The sequence below is a fragment of the Nycticebus coucang genome, chromosome 1 (genome assembly GCF_027406575.1).
Source record: "Nycticebus coucang isolate mNycCou1 chromosome 1, mNycCou1.pri, whole genome shotgun sequence".
NCBI lineage: Eukaryota > Metazoa > Chordata > Mammalia > Primates > Lorisidae > Nycticebus > Nycticebus coucang.
The window spans coordinates 50,520,107-50,537,178 of NC_069780.1; the positions used below are offsets into that span (position 1 = coordinate 50,520,107).

General features: G+C 38.6%; 1 pseudogene; it reads right to left on the reverse strand.

The window, feature by feature from the left end:
- LOC128590256 (60S ribosomal protein L21-like) overlaps window positions 1–17,072 on the reverse strand; it is an 85,183-nt pseudogene that overhangs the window by 46,561 nt on the left and 21,550 nt on the right.

Genomic DNA, 17,072 nt, shown 5'->3' on the forward strand with positions numbered 1-17,072 from the left:
AACATTTTCTTAACCCTACTTTGCAATTTGGAGCAAGGATTTCCAAGAAGCAAATCCTTGTTCCAAATTGCAAAGTAGGGTTAGGAAAGTGGATACCTGCTTATAGTAAAACCCAGCCGGCTTCTCGTCCTCCGTGGAGAGAGATGTAGTGGTTACTTGGTTTCCGCAGCTTTGGAGATTGTTCACATACCCCATCCCTCCTTTATCCTGCCCATCTTATCATCTGCTTCTTACAAAATGCTTGTTTGAATGAAGGAGTGAAAAATGATTTCTTAAGGATGTAGTTTGATGCATTCCTTACAGACACAGTTCTCTCTGCTGAATTTCTGTCAACATTTCAACATTCATCCGGTTAGTTTCTAACCTCAGAAGGTCCCATAACTTCCCAAAACTTGGAGAGTTTTGCATTCTATGTACTACCAATTTAAACAGAACTAAAAAGAACATGAAGGTAAGATAAAGTAAAGGTATGTGTTATTTGCCAAGATTTCTGTTATTTTGATCATTTTTGTAATTTCAATGTTGAATCCTGTTAATGAGGATTTTCTCTGGCTTCTGTTCATATGGCCCACCAAAGAGCACATTGAGTAACCTACATGAAAAAAACCTCAGACTTTTTAAGTTATATTAACAGTTGCTATCATTTATAGAGAGCTTACTACATGCCAGGCACCAAGCAAATGCTTTGCATAGATTTTTTTTTTTTTTTTTTACTCTTACAGCAACCGAATGCGTGGGTATAACATGAAAGATTGAAAAAAGCTTCTAAGCTGGTAGGTAGTATAGAAAATTATTCCAGCCCAAGAAACATGATTGCAGTGAGTACGTCCTGAACCCTTACAATATGAGACTGTAAAATGTTAAAGACATTTTTCTTCTCAGTGTTAAGTAGCATAGTTTTAACAATACCTTGCACAAACCTACATTTGTTTTCCATTTAGAATCCTTTGCTCACATTCCTTTATTAAATCATGCATACAATATTATCCTAGACACAGACATCCTTCTAGTCATCACCTCAACAGTCACTCAGGAGTAACTGTAACCTTTAGATAATCTTTTCTTAAGGATCATTTTTTTACATTAAGGAAAATACAGGAAGATAATACAAGCAAATCCTTCTTCTTATGTCCAACAATTTCATCTGATTTCTGAGTATGGCCGGGGTAGTGCACACGTGGGTGCAACTGGACTTGGGAACCCTGCTTTTGTCCAATACCAGTGGTGTTCTATGTTCTACATACAGAAAGCAGTGTGTCCGGTTCTGTGACAGGAGACACTAACGCGATTCACCCTCTTGGGTTCATCTGCATTCGAGGAAGACGGGCACATAGACAAGACACAAACTTGCAAACTTGACCTGGTACAGCCTGGAGCTGTAACTTTCCTGTGCACCTCATGCTATGAACGCTCCATAATAAAGGGAAGGATTTGTGCCACCTGCCAGAGGGACTAGGGAATGTTTTAGAGGAGGTGACTTTGGAGCTGAAAATGAAGGATGGGTAAGAGTGTTTTTCAAAAGAAAATTCTCATGAAGGAGGTGGAGCAAGATGGCGGCAAAGTAACAGCTTCCTTGCATCTGGGCACAGTGAGTCTGGGGAGATAGGACTCCAGGCATCTCTGGCTGGTGGGATCTATCATCACCCCTGTGAGCTTACAGGGAGTCAGCGAGAGACTTCTGGACCCCAAGAGGAGAACTAAAACAGTGGAAAAATGGCAAGTGGTCGCGTGTGTTCAATCCGTCTAAACCTGCCTGCAACTGTAAGTTCATTAGCAGCGAGACTGCAAACCAGAAAGGCCTTACCTGTGAACTGTTTTGGTGTCTTTGGACTTGGCACTCAGTTGAACTGCCTTGGGGAGAGCCTGAGCGGGAGTGTGGAGAACTTTGGCTGTTGTCTAGGGCCCCAGTCTGAGCTGCTGAGCCAGACGGAGCTAATAGTGTTTGGCTGTGGGTCACAGGGAGCCATTGTGAGTGATCTGCCCTGGCAAGCTCCACCCTCAGGGTCGCAGAGCTAGAATCTGGTGGGAGCTGGTAACCCAGCAACCAAGTAGCCTAAGGGTGGGGTCTGAGCCGCCTTGCAGCCCTAACCCTCAGGGGCAGAGTGAGACCAGTTTTGGCACACTGGGTAAGTGGATAGCCACTTCAGCAGTGATTCCAGCGACAAGCACTTTCCTGGGAAAAATTCTGCTCAGCAAGTTTACAAGTTCAAAGTGCCTTTTAAGTGGGCTGAAGAGAGATTTAGGGTGTCTGCCTGCTGTGGTTTGAGAAATCAGAAGCCTCCAGTCATATCAGAACTGTGATTAACATCTCATACCCCAGAAGACCACGTGTTCCCCAGACAATATTCAATAACATATACATACTGCTTTGTTTTTGGTTCTGTTTTTTTTTTTTGGTTTGGTTGTTTTTTTTTGTTTATTTTGATGTTGTTTTGTTTTTTAATTTCAACCTTTTCCATACAGATCCTTTTTCTTTCTTAATTTTTCTAGTTTAATTATAATTTCCCATTGCTGCCTTTTTCAATAACTAGAACTTCATTTTTGCTAGTGTTTCTACCGCTATTATTTGTTTTTTCACCCAATTTTATCCCGTAAAGTTCTGTTTGCTTGTTTTGGTTTGATTTATAGCATTTTTGTCTTTCCCCTCTACTTGGTGGAGGTGGGGTACTGTGTCTGATCAGGTTAGCAAAGAGCTGCTGACCTCAAGGGAACCACGCAACTGGGCACCCCCAGAAGGTGGGGTTTTTTAAGGTTGTGTCAAAGTACCCTACTGTACACCTATATTGCTCTGTCTCCCTCTTTCTGTGCATCTCTTGTTTTTGTCAATATTCCTTTTACCCACCCCCTCTCCTTTCTCTATTTTTCTTTTTTTTTTTTTCTTATCACTCGGTCCTCCTTTCTTTCATCCCTTTCTTCCTCTTCAACCTTCTCACCCTTCTGGTCCTGTAACCCTTAGTCCACAGGCACGAGAACTTAAAGAGCAAGAGGAAGTGAAAGGAAAATTAGGGCAAGGAAACAGATAAAAGAAATCACTCATAAGGAAGAATCAGCAGAAAACTCCAGGCAACATGAAGAACCAGTCCAGAACAACCCCTCCAAGGGACCATGAGGTAGCTACTGCAGAGGATTCCACCTATAAAGAAATGTTAGGAATGAAAGAAAGGGAATTTAGAATACACTTGTTGAAGACAATGAAAGAAATGATGGAAACAATGAATGAAACTGCTAATAAAGTGGAAAATTACCAAAAGGAAATCCAAAAACAGAATCAAATAAGAGATGAACAATATGAAGAATATAAAAAGGATATAGCAGAGCTGAAGGAACTGAAACAGTCAATTAGGGAAATTAAAGATGCGATGGAAAGTATCAGCAACAGTTTAGACCATGCAGAAGAAAGAATTTCAGAGGTAGAAGGCAAAGTTCTTGAGATAACTCAGTAAAAGAGGCAGAAAAGAATAGAGAGAAAGCAGAACGTTCACTGTCAGAATTATGGGACTTTATGAAGCGTTCCAACATACGAGTTATAGGAATTCCAGAAGGGGAAGAAGAATGTCCCAGAGGAATGGAAGCCATACTAGAGAATACTATAAAAGAAAATTTCCCAAATACCACCAAAGATACTGACACACTGCTTTCAGAGGGATATCAGACCCCAGGTCGCCTCAACTCTAACTGAGCTTCTCCAAGACACATTGTGATGAACCTGTCCAAAGTCAAGACAAAAGAAAAGATTCTGCAAGCTGCCAGGAGTAAGCGCCAGTTGACCTACAGGGGCAAATCCATCAGAGTGACCGCAGACTTCTCTAATGAAACTTTCCAAGCAAGAAGACCATGGTCATCTACCTTTAATCTACTTAAACAGAACAATTTCCAGCCCAGAATTCTGTACCCATCTAAGCTAAGCTTCAAAATTGATGGAGAAATCAAATCATTTATGGATATACAAACATTGAGGAAATTCGCCACAACAAGACCAGTGCTACAGGAAATACTTCAACCTGTTCTGCACACTGACCACCAGAATGGATCAGCAGCAAAGTAAGAACTCAGAAATTAAAGGATAGAACCTAACCTGCACACTGATGCAAAAGATAAAACTAAGCAATGGACTCTCAAAAAATAAGATGAATAGAATACTACCACATTTATCAATTATCTCAATAAATGTTAATGGCTTGAATTCCCCACTGAAGAGACATAGATTGGCTGACTGGAATAAAAAGAACAAGCCATCCATTTGCTGTCTGCAAGAAACACACCTGGCTTCAAAAGACAAATTAAAGCTCTGAGTCAAGGGCTGGAAGACAATTTTTCAGGCACATGGAATTAAGAAGAAAAGAGGAGTTGCAATCTTATTTTCAGATACATGTGGATTTAAAGCAACTAAAGTCAAAAAAGACAAAGATGGTCATTTTATATTGGTCAAGGGAAAAATACAACAAGAAGAGACTTCAATTCTAAATATCTATGCACCCAATTTAAATGCTCCCAGATTCTTGAAACAGACCTTACTCAGTCTGAGCAATATGATATCTGATAATACAATAATAACAGGGGACTTTAACACTCCTCTTACAGAGCTGGACAGATCCTCTAAACAGAAATTAAACAAGGATATAAGAGATTTAAGTGAGACCCTAGAACAACTGTGCTTGATAGATGCATATAGAACACTCCACCCCAAAGATAAAGAATATACATTCTTCTCATCACCACATGCAACATTCTCCAAAATTGATCATATCCTGGGACACAAAACAATTATCAACAGAATCAAAAGAATTGAAATTTTACCTTGTATCTTCTCAGACCATAAGGCATTAAAGGTAGAACTCAACTCTAACAAAAATGCTCGACCCCACCCAAAGGCATGGAAATTAAACAATCTTCTGTTGCATAACAGATGGGTGCAGGAAGAAATAAAACAGGAAATCATTAACTTCCTTGAGCATAACAACAATGAAGACACAAGCTACCAAAACCTGTGGGATACTGCAAAAGCAGTTTTAAGAGGAAAATTCATCGCTTTAGATGCCTACATTCGAAAAACAGAAAGAGAGCGCATCAACAATCTCACAAGAGATCTTATGGAATTGGAAAAAGAAGAACAATCTAAGCATAAACTCAGTAGAAGAAAAGAAATATCCAAAATCAAATCAGAATCAATGAAATTGAAAACAAAAGAATCATTCAGAAAATTAATGAAACAAGGAGTTGGCTTTTTGAAAAAATAAATAAAATAGATAAACCATTGGCCAGACTAACGAGGAATAGAAAAGTAAAATCTCTAGTAACCTCAATCAGAAATGATAAAGGGGAAATAACAACTGATCCCACAGAGATACAAGAGATCATCTCTGAATACTACCAGAAACTCTATGCCCAGAAATTTGACAATGTGAAGGAAATGGATCAATATTTGGAATCACACCCTCTCCCTAGACTCAGCCAGGAAGAAATAGAGCTCCTGAACAAACCAATTTCAAGCACTGAGATCAAAGAAACAATAAAAAATCTTCCAACCAAAAAATGCCCTCGTCCAGATGGCTTCACTCCAGAATTCTATCAAACCTTCAAGGAAGAGCTTATTCCTGTACTGCAGAAATTATTCCAAAAAATTGAGGAAGAAGGAATCTTCCCCAACACATTCTATGAAGCAAACATCACCCTGATACCAAAACCAGGAAAAGACCCAAACAAAAAGGAGAATTTCAGACCAATCTCACTCATGAATATAGATGAAAAAATTCTCAACAAAATCCTAGCCAATAGGTTACAGCTTATCATCAAAAAAGTCATTCATCATGATCAAGTAGGCTTCATCCCAGGGATGCAATGCTGGTTTAACATACGCAAGTCCATAAACGTTATCCACCATATTAACAGAGGCAAAAAGAAAGATCACATGATTCTCTTAATAGATGCAGAAAAAGCATTTGATAAAATCCAGCATCCTTTTCTAATTTGAACACTGAAGAGTAGAGGCATAGGTGGCACATTTCTAAAACTGATTGAAGCTATCTATGACAAACCCACAGCCAATATTTTACTGAATGGAGTAAAACTCAAAGCTTTTCCTCTTAGAACTGGAACCAGACAAGGTTGTCCTCTGTCACCTTTACTATTCAACATAGTGCTGGAAGTTCTAGCCAATACAATTAGGCAAGACAAGGAAATAAAGGGAATCCAAATGGGAGCAGAGGAGGTCAAACTCTCCCTCTTTGCTGATGACATGATCTTATACTTAGAGAACCCCAAAGACTCAACCACAAGACTCCTAGAAGTCATCAAAAAATACAGTAATGTTTCAGGATATAAAATCAATGTCCACAAGTCAGTAGCCTTTGTGTACACCAATAACAGTCAAGATGAGAAGCTAATTAAGGAGACAACTCCCTTCAGCATAGTTTCAAATAAATGAAATACCTAGGAATACACCTAACGAAGGAGGTGAAGGACCTGTATAAAGAAAACTATGAAATCCTCAGAAAGAAAATAGCAGAGGATATTAACAAATGGAAGAACATACCATGCTCATGGATGGGAAGAATCGACATTGTTAAAATGTCTATACTTCCCAAAGCAATCTACCTATTCCATGCCATTCCTATCAAAATACCAACATGGTATTTTCAAGATTTTGAAAAATGATTCTGCGTTTTGTATGGAACCAGAAAAAACCCTGTATAGCTAAGGCAGTTCTTAGTAATAAAAATAAAGCTGGGGGCATCAGCATACCAGATTTTAGTGTGTACTACAAAGCCATAGTGCTCAAGACAGCATGGTACTGGCACAAAAACAGAGACATAGACACTTGGAATCGAATTGAACACCAAGAAATGAAACTAACATCTTACAACCACCTAATCTTCGATAAACCAAACTAGAACATACCTTGGGGGAAAGACTCCCTATATTCAATAAATGGTGTTGGGAGAACTGGATGTCTACATGTAAAAGACTGAAACTGGACCCACACCTTTCACCACTCACAAAAATTGATTCAAGATGGATAAAGGACTTAAATTTAAAGCATGAAACAATAAAAATCCTCAAAGAAAGCATAGGAAAAACACTGGAAGATACTGGCCTGGGGAAAGACTTCGTGAAGAAGACTGCCATGGCAATTGCAACAACAACAAAAATAAACAAATGGGACTTCATTAAACTGAAAAGCTTCTGTACAGCTAAGGAGACAATAAGCAAAGCAAAGAGACAACCTGCACAATGGGAAAGGATATTTGCATATTTTCAATCAGACAAAAGCTTGATAACTAGGATCTATAGAGAACTCAAATTAATCCACATGAAAAAAGCCAATAATCCCATATATCAATGGGCAAGAGACATGAATAGAACTTTCTCTAAAAATGACAGACAAATGGCTAACAAACACATGAAAAAATGTTCATCATCTCTATATATTAGAGAAATGCAAATCAAAACAACCCTGAGATACGATCTAACCCCAGTGAGAATGGCCCACATCACAAAATCTCAAAACTGCAGATGCTGGCGTGGATGTGGAGAGAAGGGAACACTTTTACACTGCTGGTGGGACTGCAAACTAGTACAACCTTTCTGGAAGGAAGTATGGAGAAACCTCAAAGCACTCAACCTAGACCTCCCATTTGATCCTGCAATCCCATTACTGGGCATCTACCCAGAAGGAAAAAAATCCTTTTATCATAAGGACACTTGTACTAGACTGTTTATTGCAGCTCAATTTACAATCTCCAAAATGTGAAAACAGCCTAAATGCCCACCAACCCAGGAATGGATCAACAAGCTGTGGTATATGTATACCATGGAATACTATTCAGCCATTAAAAGAAATGGAAACTTGACATCCTTTGTATTAACCTGGATGGACGTGGAAGACATTATTCTTAGTAAAGAATCACAAGAATGGAGAAGCATGAATCCTATGTACTCAATTTTGATATGAGGACAATTAATGAGAATTAAGGTTATGGGGGGGGAGTAGAAAGAGGGACGGAGGGAGGGGTGTGGGGCCTTGGTGTGTGTCACACTTTATGGGGGCAAGACATGATTGCAAGAGGGACTTTACCTAACAATTGCAATCAGTGTAACCTGGCTTATTGTACCCTCAATGAATCCCCAACAATAAAAAAAAAAAAAAAGAAAATTCTCATGAAGCGAATTCAGCATCTTGTACGGCACAGAGGAAAAATATTCTAAATCTCCTTATAAAATGTCATGAAGCAAAGTCAAGTCACTTACCTGAAAATTTGCCTCTAACCCTTGCTATCTAGAGAAAAACTTTCAGGTAAAATATGATGGAATAATCAATTTATAAATTTTATAAAGAATCCAAATTTTTGTATCTGTTGTGAGCATTTCTGGATTTCTGAAATTTGATAAAACTTTGTTTATTTTAAGTAGAAGCTAATGTGTAATGGTTAAGAACAAATATTCTAGAGACCTAGATGGCTTCCTTAAATCCTGACTCTGCTACTCAATAGTAGGTAGGTGGGGTTATGTAAATTATTTAAATTAGCTCAGCACCTGTAGCTCAGTGACTAGGGTGCTGCCTGCATACACCAGGCTGGCGGGTTCAAACCCAGCCAGGGCCTGCTAAACAACAATGACATCTACAACAAAAAAATAGACTGGCATTGTGGCAGGTGCCTGTAGTCTCAGCTACTTGGGAGGCTGAGGCAAGAGAATCGCTTAAGCCCAAAAGTGAGAGGCTGCTGTGAGCTGTGACGCCACAGCACTCTACTGAGGGTGACATAGTGAGACTCTGTCTCAAAAAAAAATTATTTAACTTCTCTGACTCTAAGATTTTTTTATATAGAAAATGAGGAAAAGTAATATTTACCTTAGTGCACTGATTAGCATAGTATTTGACATGTCATTCTCAAAAAAGGATATATTTGTACATATGTATATGTGTATGTGAGTATATATATATATTTGTGTGTGTATATATATATTAAAAAAGATTTTTTTATTCCAAGCATTTTTTTACATTTCATATTAATATGAGGGTATAAATGTTTAGGTTACATTGTTTTCATTTCTAAGGTAAAGTTCAATTTGTTGTGGAACCTTCACCCAGGGGGCGTGGTGAACACCCTCACATTGTGCACAGTAGGTGAAATTCCGCCAATTGCTCTCTCTCCTCCTCTCACCTCCCCTTTGTCAGACTATATGTGTGTTTTTTCTTGTGTGTGGCCATGCAGTTGTTTATATATTGGCTTCATATTAGTATTGAGTACATTGCATTTTTTTTTTTCCATTCTTGAGGTACTTTACTAAGAAGAATGTGTTTCAACTCCATCCAGGTAACCTAAAAGATTTTTAAAGTTCTCAAAATATGGAAATATCTCACATATTTCTAGCCCCATTGTGCACAGAAAAATGGTCAAATGTACTTAAGGTAAAAATGGATGAATGGATTGGTAAGTACTTCAGCGAAGAGAGAAAATGAGGAAGTGAATGAACTGGCAGTGCTCTAATTCTGCAATTATCTCCTATAACGGCTCCTTTAAAGGTGCCCTTGGAGCACTTCTATAGAGCAAATTAGTTTATTAGTCAGTTCATACTTTTGTGCTATGAATGTGTGATAATATTCTGATACTATGAGGATCGTTGGCCAGATAATTGGTGACATTCTAAAATGGTATATATTAAATTAGGAAATACAATGCCTAATGTAGATTCCACTGAAGGAAGAAGTAGAGAACTGCTTTGGGAGGAACATAATTGGTAACTCAAAGGACCACCTGTAAACAGTTCTAGAATGTTCTATTACAATGTTCCCCATTGAAAGATTTGGATTTAGAGGAATAACTTTAATGAAGACCTTGCCACCATAATTGTACATATGGATGTTATATCACTTTTCCCTGCCTTAGTCTCCCTCTTTTTCTTTCTTCCTTTCTTTCTTTTAATCATGCTGAAAGAAATGTAAGGTGAGATTAATTCTATGCTGTGCCAGACAGAAAGATAATGGAGTGAATGACGGGGGGATGAGATGTGCAGCATGAAGCTGGGGCAGGAGGAAGGCGAGAGCAGTTACAGCCTCGTTTCGGAGGAAAGTCACCAAAAGACTTAAAGGTTTATGAAAGTTAACCACGTCAAAAGAGCAAATAAATTAGATAAAGAAGGTATTTTTAGAGGGGGTATCGAGTTTAGAATTGATGGAAACAGGTTAAGACTTGGGTGGCTCTGGAAGAACATTATCTATGTCATGGGGCTTAAATGTGGAACCTTGTAAGAAAGGGCTGAGAGCTTGTGTGTATGTAAAAATCAAGGTGAAAACCTGCTTGCCAAAATGAGAGTAGAAAGATAGTGGATGACTAATGTTCAGCTTTGCCTGTGGAATTCAGTGATCAAGCCATACCCATAGAGCGGGCATCCTCAAAGGAACACTATCTTAGCTGAATATGTGTTTGCCACCTAAGCTGCGTGTGACATGCTGATGACACTTACAGCCCCAGGTAATGTTTCAGAGTACCTGATTGTGCAAAATAAGAAGTAATGATGAACTAATTCTTAGGAAGGGGAAGTATCCTTCTCCGTGCATGATGTGCACTCTTGCATTCATCCTTGTTATAAACCTGTACAGAAGATACTATTATTTCCCCCATTTTGCAGATAAAAATTAAAGAACCAAAGTTAAACAAGAGTTCTAGGTGACCCTGCCAGTTAATTAAGGAGCTGGTCTCACCCCAGCTTCAGCCCTTTAACCACTATGGCACACAGCTTCAGAGTGACATCTCCCTGAGGCTGCACAACTCTCCTTTCATGTTTGGGGAAGAAGGGAGTGCTCTACTTGTGTGTGAGTTCAGAGCTGAACTCAAGATCTCCCTCTGTGTTTTCTTTCTAAGCTCCTGCCTCTGCTGATCACCCAGTACCCAGAGCCAGAAAAGTAGCAATCACTGTGGCTCCTTCCCTCTCTGATTTTCATATTTGGCATATTACCAGGTCCAACCACTTCTCCCTTTCCCTACTTTCTCAAACTTTTGTCACCTGGACTTCTGCAGTAGCTTTTCTGTATGTTTTTATTTTAAATCTTTAAACAACTTCTCATTGCTTCCTGTGTAAGGATCAAATTCCCTAACATTGTTTGGAATAAGCAAACTTAGTAAAAATCCCCCCAAATATTCAATAAATATTGAAGTTTACTCCTCTCCAGTGTAATAATTCAGTACAAGAGCTCCAGGATGGCAGAGGATCTTCTGCAAGGTGCCACTGAAAGTTCCAGACTGAGGGTAGTGGGACCACCTTCATCACACAGCTTCCAGGATCATGCTGCTGTCACCACTGGCGCTCACAGAATGAGGGTGAGTATCCCTACAGTCTTAAAATCCTGTCTGAGCTGTAGTGACATCATTTCTACTCTCATCCACTGGACAGAAACCAGTCACATGGTCACACTTAATGCAAAGGATGGTGGGAAATGCAGTCTCTGTCGAGGCCACAACATGCTGCAACTCAGGAAGAGCCACCAAATTTCAACAGACAGCTCCCTGTTTCTGGACCACCTCCTTGCCAGCATCGTTTTCTCCCACCATCCACCTACAGTCAGTTCCACCCACAACTTCACATTTGCACGTGAACATACAATCTGTACTTAATTATCTCCTCCTCATACCACAGGTCCACAATCACTTTCCCAGAAAGGCCATTTCTCACTTGCTGGCTAGGTTAGTACAGGCTCCTTTCCCTCACAGACCCTACGCAGTTTTGATTTTCACATTTTGTGCATTATTGTTTCTGTAGTATATTTCAACATCATTAGATTTGTAAGCTCCTCAGAAGCAAAGGCCTTGGTCGTCACTTTCACATACTGATGTATAAAGGCTTAGCACGGTACCTGAATTGGTATGTGGTAACTTACTGCTTCTGTATTATTTTTGAAGTTCTTCTTAGCAGTTTTGTCACATTACATTGAGTGTAAAACATTTTCATTACATTGTTTTTTACTCACTCATTTAATAAATACAAGGTGACCCAAAGTTGGCATATATAGGGAAAATTAACAAACTCATGTCTATTTTATACTTCTGATATTTTTTATATTTATATATTAACATGTAGAGAAATATTTTGTAAAATTTTGTAAAGAATATTTTGTAAAGGGTGGCACCTGTGGCTCAGTAAGTAGGGCACCGGCCCCATATACGAAGGTGGTGGGTTCAAACCCAGCCCCTGCTAAACTGCAACAAAAAATAGCCAGACATTGTGGCAGATGCCTGTAGTCCCAGCTACTCGGGAGGCTGAGGCAAGAGAATCACCTAAACCCAGGAGTTGGAGGTTGCTGTGAGCTGTGAACCACGGCACTCTACTGAGGGTGATAAAGTGAGACTCTTTCTAAAAAAAAAAAAAAAAAGAATATTTGGTAAATAAAGACACATTTAGCTACAATTTCCCATATTCTTTACATAGGTATGTCCACTGACCTTTGGGACAACCTGTATATGAGTTAGACTGTTAAATAATAAGGTTCATGGATGCTAAATTTATGAAACAATGTGGTCCTTTATTTGAAAATCTTTAGTATATGGTTGAAGACAGTGCATAAAATATCCTTGAGGATAAGATAAATGAAAAAAGATATTGCTGGAGAGTACACTGAATGAGTAATACTGACACTAAGTGTCTATAACCTCAAAGATCAGCTGAGGAAGGGCAGCTGTTGTGGTGAAAAGTTTCCCGGAGGAAGTAAGGGATGGAACTAGGCCTGCGTCTAAAGTAATGCCCAGACATTCTGAACACATACAACCTTTAGAAATACCAGCTAAACCCCAAACCTGGAGCCTCAGATTGGTTGATATTCCTCAATAAGTCTGATCAGGAACATCCTCTGACCTTTTATGACCTCTTCTAGAAAGCGGCTTAGAATTTGAACTAGAGACAGCAACTGCCAATTCTCCTGTCCTGGGCCTGAGCAGCTGTGTGTAGCATGGTTGGCGTCCCATGCTGTTTAGCCCAGCTGCCCCCAGTCTTTGCCTGCAGTGAGATTTAAAATCATAGTCTAGTCGATTATAGTTATAGGTTAGTCACAGTCTGTAAGTCAAAAGAACTTTCATCCATATAAAAATGTCTGAAAATTTCAGACAGGTCTAGAGGGAGATTTATAGCAATCAAAGCTACTAGAAAGTGGATAAAAAGTACAGTAAACAGATGATGAAAATACAAAGATGTTGGTAAAGGTTAAGGATACACCCAGATGGTAAGACAAAATAAAGATCTCACTTCATTAAACCAAGGTTTAGCAAACGTGTAAGTAATGTCCCCTCTGAGTAAAAGGAAATTGTGACGGGCTTCCTCTGGATCATTCCTCTGACTTCCCTGAGTCTTTCCTTGCAGACCACACCTCCTACTTTAGAGGTTGAAAATGCCAAACCCAACTCACTGGGAAAGCTAACAGCTACAGCAAGTTATGTAAGCAGCACTACTCAACTGGGATCTGAGTGGGAGGGGCTTCTGGAAAAGCGTTCTTTTCTTACAGAAACAGATTCCCAGGGGCGGGATCACCTCTTTCTCTTTCTCTGGGATGGGGGTGGGGGTCATGACTGCTTTCTGCATCTATCGCAGCTAAATTGAAATCATGAGAACTGACGATTCTGACGCCTTAAAGATGGTGAGGAATCCAGATGAAAAAACCTGATGAAAGAGATGCTGGCAGCCCTGAGCCAGGGCTCCACTGCCTGCCCGATTATGTGAAATCATAAATGCCCTTATAATTTATGCCACTCTTCCTTGCAGGTTCTATTACCTGCAGCCCAAAATCAGACACAAAGCCTTGTAAGGACCAATGTAAGTGACAGACCCTGAATCACATCTGGTTGCAGATATCTCATCAAATGAGATAGCAAATTCATTTAGATGAAAGTAAGGATTTTAAAAATGAAAAACATTTAGCTAAAACCATAAAAACATCTTTTTCACATTATGTTTGCTTGTATACTAAGTTGAATCTCTCCAGGTAATACAGTGCCAGAATATCAGAGGCCAACAAGTATCAATTACAGTTTTCTTCAACTGAAGTAGATACTCCTGTTAAGTTTCACTTTGTAGCATTCTAGAATTCATTGGTCAGTTTTCTTTATGGAATACATTAAAATATGCTTTTCGGTCAGCTAGACACACAGTTGAAATTTCATGTCCTTTTCACTTTGAATGTAGAAATCTGGGATTTGTTGAGCTGGCAAGAAAGTGTTCCACCACCAAGAACTGTCAATAATAACAAAGTAAGCCAAGTAGCCCATGTGGCTTCTTTATAGGAACTTTTTAAGTAAATTGTATTCTTTTTATAGTTTGAAAAGGAACTAAAATTGCAAATTCAAAATCAGATACAAAGCCTTATAAGGACCAATTTAAGTGAGAGCCCTGAAGCTTCAGCTTCATTCACTTTGGGGTAAATACATCTCTGAAAATCAGTTTTGAATGAAAAAGAAAAACAACAAAAGTGTCAATCTATTCTTCAGATATTGATATCAAAATTCACATCTTAAGTTCCAAACCTGAGAAGCCTGAATAAATACCCTTCACCTTAAAAACCTGATCTGCAGGAAAAGCTACGGGGGTAGGGGGGTGGGAAGCTGGCCTCAAGGCAATCTTTCTTTTTGTAAAACTGTGCCCCACGATTTTTCTTCCTATAATGCCTTCTGTCTGAAGTTTAGTCATAAAATCTGTTCCCGACAGAGGAGAGAAATGGGGACATAATGGTATGATCTATGCTTTCTGCCAAGGTCTCTACTTCAGTAATGGAAGTGCTTTGTATGCCTGTTGGTGGTTATTAGATTACAGCCTCTGTTCCTGCCTACATCCACCAGGGAGCCAAGGGCCTGCCTTTATTTTGTGACCCTGGTGTTTACACTATTTTCCCTTCTGTGCCATGTTTTCCTCTGAGCTATCAAATACTTCTAATTCCTCTCCTCGGCCTCTGTGCTTCCTGCCAACTCCCAGGGGCAGTCAGTAGCCTCCTCATTTCTTAGACTCTGTCCGCCAAACTTCCTGCCTAAATATTTGACTTTTTCTATGTATAGATGCAATGTATATATCCCACTTATGTTCTCTTCTAAAGGACTTTGAAACCATAAACTGTTTATCCTGTCTCTTCACTACCAAAAATTCCTTCTTCTTTTCTTTTTTGTTTTAATGAAACATCTTTTAACTCCTGTAGAGTCAGCCTCAGGGTCTGTATTCTTTCAGCAATTCATTTTCCAGTGGAAAGTTTTCAGGAAAACTGGACTTTGCCCATTTATAGACTTCAATTCTTAAATTTTATTCATTTGAGATGAACTTTTTAAAAATGGATTACTAACTGTAGATTTTATTAAAGTGATTTAACTCTGATTTTCTCTTTACTCTCCAAGTGCCCTATGAACTTATTGCAATGTGCCTGAATAGCTGTTTTCATCTCTCTCACCTGATGAAACTAAATTCTTAGGACTGTATCAGGGTCTAGTATATCTCAGGAACTGAGATTTCAGCCCAGGGACTGAAGCACAATAGGTGTTTGATGATTCTTTGCGGAATGGAATGAAAGAAAAATTATCTAGTTTCTTTTTTATATGAGGTTAGACAATCAATTTCATGAACTCATCCTAGAAAAAGTTCTACATACCTCATTGCTGAATATCACTATGGTACCTTCGAGGTACTCCCCTTGGGAAACTATGCACCAGAGGGAGTGCCTAACCCACCCATCAGAGCAATTTTGGAACCGTTTATCTGGAATGACCATCAGAGCTATCCTTGTATGAAGGTCTGACAATTAAGTTTGCAAACTCGTCTTTAAAAAAGTGCCACATATCTCATTGCTCAATATCACTACAGTCACCTGATAGCCCAGTGGAGTACTTTGAAGGTGACCGTAGTGATATTCAGCAATGAGCACCTGCAGCTTTGAGACTTTGTATGTGGATGGTTTTGATTTGTATTTCTCATGATTGGGGATGATGAGCAGTTTTTCAAATATTTGTTAGCCATTGGTCTGTCTTGCTGGATCATATTTTTCAAAGGCTATGGAATCTAAAATGGTATATTTGGAAGATCATTCACTCTGGAAATAGAATTAAATTCAAACCCTGTATCTATTTCTTAGTAGCTACATAAATTTAGTTCCTGAATCTCATTTTTCTCACCTGTAAAATACAAATATTAATACCTACATTAAAGTATTATTTTGAATTATAAAATAATGCATACAAAGAGGGTATTTATTAGTGAGAACTTAGTAAAAGCTTATTCCTTCCCTTGCTCTGTTATTCTGTGTGTTTATACTTGCAACTTTGTGTTTACATTTGCAACTATTTCCTGTGTTTGCGGTAAAAAAATAAACTCCTAAATGAAACGGGAATATTTTTAAGAAAATTATTTAGAAAGATAAGTAACAAAGTACATACCTCTACATATTAATGTGTACAGTTTTAGGAATATAGAAGTTTGCCACTAACCACTCAGATTTGTTCTATTTTATCCTGAAAGGAAACAACAAAGCTTTCCTCAGAGCTTTCAGAAAATCCCGACCAATTTTTGGAGGTGGGGGAAAGAGCAAAGGGTCAAAAACTTTGCTAAGCTCTGGCCCTGAGATGCACCAATGGAGCTCTAAACAATATCAGGACAAAAATGATAGCTTCCAATTATCTTATCTTTTAAAGTGATCATTTCTTCATGACAAATATACACATTTTCAATTTGAAAAAGCATTCCCTTCATGGTGAGAAAGTGAAACTGTACACTCAGCTTCTTTAGTTTTATTGCTCTATGGTATAATTCCATAGCTCTTTTGTTTTCAGCTATCATGTTCTGAATGTGAGTATTTCTGTAGTAACATTCTACATTTCTCTGCTAGAGTTATGATGTTTGTCTGCGCATTTCTGGAAACAAATAGAAAAAAATAAAATGTAAGTTTCCACTGAGGACTCTCGGTAATATTCACATAAATGCCTCGTATTTTGTCTGTGTAGAACAATGCCAGTGAAAAATATTTTAAAATATATTTCTATTATTTTGAATATTCAAATCCTCTGATGAAGATAATAAACTTTCAGTACTGTGGACCTTTTGAGTCTTGATTTAAGAAG